This window comes from Astatotilapia calliptera, chromosome 3 (genome assembly GCF_900246225.1).
Source record: "Astatotilapia calliptera chromosome 3, fAstCal1.2, whole genome shotgun sequence".
In the NCBI taxonomy this organism is placed as follows: domain Eukaryota; kingdom Metazoa; phylum Chordata; class Actinopteri; order Cichliformes; family Cichlidae; genus Astatotilapia; species Astatotilapia calliptera.
In genome coordinates, this window is record NC_039304.1 from 17,394,149 (window position 1) to 17,398,643 (window position 4,495).

At 42.7% G+C, this 4,495-nt stretch overlaps 1 long non-coding RNA gene across 1 annotated transcript; it reads right to left on the bottom strand.

The window, feature by feature from the left end:
* Positions 1-957: 957 nt before the first annotated feature.
* On the bottom strand, positions 958-3,547 carry LOC113018780 (uncharacterized). The gene is made up of 4 exons (XR_003271856.1): positions 3,205-3,547; positions 1,455-1,545; positions 1,257-1,352; positions 958-1,137 (listed from the first exon to the last, which is right to left on the bottom strand). It is a non-coding gene; the product is annotated as an uncharacterized LOC113018780 (long non-coding RNA).
* Positions 3,548-4,495: the final 948 nt, after the last annotated feature.

The window sequence follows — 4,495 nt, forward strand, 5'->3', positions numbered from 1 at the left end:
CAGTGGTGCCTGGTGGCTGATTCATTCAGACTGACATCATGCGTAGTGCACTGTGGTGCAATTAAGGTTAAAGATGTACAGTTTCTCTCTTACATCAGTGCGTTAAATTGGTAGAAATAAAATGCTACTGTTTTCTTAGAAGTCAGAGTAAGTTGTTTAAATTGTGACATCTGTGGGTGTATTTCTGCTACGATGAGTCTCCACCGTATGCGTGTCTTGGTGCCGACAGAGAGAGGATAACCCTCCCCCGCTTGAACCTATTCTGTGTATGCGCTTTGAAACTGTGTGTGCGCACAGGTGAACGTTCCACCGAAAAACAAGAAAAATAAAGACAAATTTGAGTCTATTGTTTGAAATCCCTCATCGTTTCTCATCTAGCAGCGAAACCGTTTCGTCTTTCAAGTCAAAGCAGTGTTTACAGCTGCAGCGTGGTTTTCTTTGAGTTTAAATAATAATGGTGTTAAAGACAGCCTCTGTGAAACCTGTTACATGCACATACATTTAAAATTTCTATTATTACACCTGAGTGTTTAAGCAGAAAAGTTCATTATGGTTGACAGAGATGCTGCTGTGTGAACGAGATCATGAGAGGGCTGCAAGAGGCGATCGGCTCATATGAATTCATCTCATGGTCGTCCCCCACCCTGGTTCAATAAATGAGCTCACATGTGCGATGGTGCTCTCTGTCTCATATGATTTTATCCCTATTCATGTCGCAGCTTTGCTGTCCGCTGGGTGGAAGAGCCCGACAAAACCTGCAGGGATTCAATTGAGTGTCAGAGGTCGCGGTAACGGAAATAACAATGTGCATCGATTCCAGCTGCAGACAATCAACGAGCTTCACACCACTTCCCTGCAAATTAAACAAAACATTTGAATTGCTGCCATTTACTTCTAATCGTTCTCTGATAATGTAATAAAATAGTAATAAGACAAATCTAATTTAAATTTGTCACATTTAATTCAATTCAGTACAGCCATATTTTGCATCTATATCAAAATATTCTCGAGGTGGTTTGCATTGTAAGATAAAGACACCACGATATTAGGGGGAAAACATCAGCAATCAGATGATCTACTTTAATAAGCAACGTCTTGGCAGTTGGGGGCGGGGTGTAAAAACTCCCTTTTAATCAGCTGTGGATGACAAAAAAGAGCACTGGTTAAGTAAGGTTTGGTTTGGGTAAAAACACAACAGTATCCTGGTTTTAAAACACTTCATGAAATAAAAATGAGAACAGGCCAGCTTTTATTACCTGCATTCTTTGCAATGCCCACCAGGGCGCGACTCCTCTGGCTGCTAAACCAAGCTGGATTTTATTGTTGATGGTCAATGGTAATATCATTGTCCCCTATGGGAATTTGCAGCATGTCCACCCAGCAAACAACACATAGTTTGTTCAGCACTTTAACACGTAACATGCTAACTGAGTTCTGTAGAGTCTGAGATGTACCTCATGATTTTCTCTGTGCACTGCAGTGTCAGACCTTGGGGTAAATTTGCTGGGATGTTCACTACACACTTGAATGCTCCAGACCTGCAAACTAACAGAACTGCTTTAACACAGGTGCTCACGCCCGCTGATAATCAAGTGAATACTGTAAGGTATACTGTTGATTACTTGTGTACAATAGTTTGGCCCATTACCCATCGTGGATTTTGTTCTTTTTTTGAAGTCAAAGTAACCTTACAATCCCAGATGAAATTTCAGACAAGTTTCATGGTATGTGCTTGCATGTTTCAAACATCCTTTTACTTTTTTCATGCATAAAAATACTTTTCTACTAAGGCGAGGCTCTGTACGTATGACATATGCAGCAGATTTCTCTGCGAGCACGTGGAGCTTCAAACTCAGGTGTGTGCATTCAGGTAGACAAAGCCTTCCGTGTGTCTGGTAATCACTCACTTTATCCAGTGAGGGGAAAAACAGTAAGCAGAGAATTCCGATGACCGGCAGGGATACGCTGATTAAAAAATGAATACGAGTAAGTAAATGGGCTTTGATGTCGCTGCTCTTCAAAGATAGTCTTGCCTCTAGGGTGCGCGACCCTCCACTGTAACTCAGCTCTGCTCAAAAATGACAGGAAGTCTTCGCCATATTTTCTTTCCTGTTTTCTTCTTCTGTTCTTTTTACCAACATAAATCTTTGAAACATTTTTTTCTTCTTCTCAGTGTGTGTGTGTGTGTATGTACAGCAGCTTGAGTGGGACTGAAAGAAATGCATGTGAAAAATGTCGGAGAGGATTGGGATCTGATCCCCTGCCCTCCCCAGCTGATCCTGGCTGGTTCTGTACCATTCTGTAATGATTACAACCTTCTCCCTGGTTAAACTCGAAACCTTAGCAATAGAAGAGCTTAAAGTGCAAATTTAGTCTGAACCTTCTTGCAGTGTAACAAAGTTTGAGTCATTTTTATTCAGTTTTCTTGTTGTTGTTGCGTGTAGATGCAGTTTGCGTTGGGATCTGGGTGATTTCGAACAAATCGCTCAGCCATTTCCCCTCAGTGAACGTTAAAGTGACTCACAAATGGCAGATCTCTTGATTAATAATCCAACTGCCTGTCGTGTTGCAGATGATGTGTGAGCGGTGCAGAATAATGCATGCCATCCTGTGATTGTAAATGATCAAAAGCTCCTTCTTTTTTTTCCTGATGGGTGCAGTGCAGTGACAAGTTTCCTTCCTGAAACTCTAAAAATTCCCTACAGTGGAGGCGTGAGGGCTTTGATATTCCGCTCTTCAAGAACTGCTGAATAATGGACGTATGCTTTCACGGAGCTCATGGGCCGATATTTTCACACGCAGTTTCACTTTTGTGGCTCTGGGGCTTCTTTGTTTTCCAGTGGTGTCATCTGAATGACAGGTAAGGAAGACTTTGCATCTTCTAAAATATTTAAGTGCACTTTAACATGGAATATTTTAAAACCTGACACACTCTTTAAAGAAGTTGTGTAGCAAAGGCAGCACATCCTGCAAGAAGTGGCCTGACTGGCTCTAGATCTGGGAGCAAAGTTTTCACAGAGGTTCCAGCTTGGGAATTCCCTCTTTAATAATCTGCTAACACAGCTGACATATCAGTTAAAAAGCCTCTAATTAAAGTCCCTATATCAGGATCCACTCATTCATTGCTGTCAAAGAGCACTACTCAGATGAGACGTCTTTTTTCAAGTGAGACTTTGCCTCTGCAAGTCTATTAACAGGACTCACCTGTCTTTTGTAGCTTGGGCCTCGAAATAGTGCAGCTCCACTGCTGCACGGCGTAGATGTAAACATCTTTCTGGCTGTCAGAGTGGGCTAATTGTTAGGGAGAAACAGATGGTGCACCAAAGCTCCGACAAAAAGGAGAAAATTGTTAAACCTGAGAAAAATGCTTTATTTTTCTGTTTGAGCTGCCATTAAAGTGGAAGGAAAACAGCGAGCAAGCCTAGTGAAGCGGCTTCAGTCGGAGAGATGTTTGAAAGGGCCGTTTGGCTCATCGGGAGGCATTTTTGGAGTGAAATAGATTGAGTGCGAGATGAAATAAAGGCATCACTGCAAAAAAGGAAGAAGATAGGGAAGTAGGGTGGGAGGCGGGGCAGATTGGTGTGGGAGGCAGCGCCACGAATGCCTGTTTCTGCCTTTGCGCTTCCTTCATTCATGTCGGGACCACTGAGGCAGAATGCTAAGCTAATGAGCTCCCGCAGGAGAGCGCCAGTTTGGCACACTGACAGACTACCCTGTATCCCGGCTTAGCTTTAGCTTAGCTCGGCAAACATCACAGCTGCACAGGCCCTCAGACCCTCCTCAGTTCTGAGTTACACATAAAGATGCCTCTGTTTCATATATACACATATATATGCTTGCATGTTTATTCCTATCTCTGGTAGCAGTTGCCCAAAAGAAAAACACAGGTACATCTCTCACAAATTTAATTGTTTTTCTAATCTAATTTTGCTTTTCTGCTCGGTCGTCTGCCAAAGTATTAATCACGCTTAGCACACCTGGCTGTGTGCGCTCAGACAGACGCAGGCAAACATGCTCCCAGTCACACACTGAGCTGTGCCAAAGACCAGAATTAATTGTAATTTGCTTCCAAAGACCAGCGACAACCACGTGGAAGCATATTCATCTGAGAGCGCCGGCTGCTTGAAGAAAATTCTTCAACCTGTAGCAAACCCTTATTGCTTTAAACCACCTCGGTCATTTTCTGCTAACAGGTGATCAGGTTTTGTTATTGGCTGACTTACTGCATCTATATTATCAACTGAATGCTGTCCAGGAGCTAATGCCCATCAGGGTGCACTTGTCCTTTACTTTTATTTACTTTTGGTTTCCTGAGAGATTTTGTACCCAGCGGCTGTGAAGCTGAGTCCGATGGGGAACAAATCTTAATGCTGATGGTGTCATTTTTCTGTGTGCACTACTCCATGATTGTTAGTTATTCCCACGGCTCTGGTGCCGGCCTGCCTTTCTCTGTGTCTCTAGCTGTTCCTTTAATAGACAGTAAAAATAATGATTT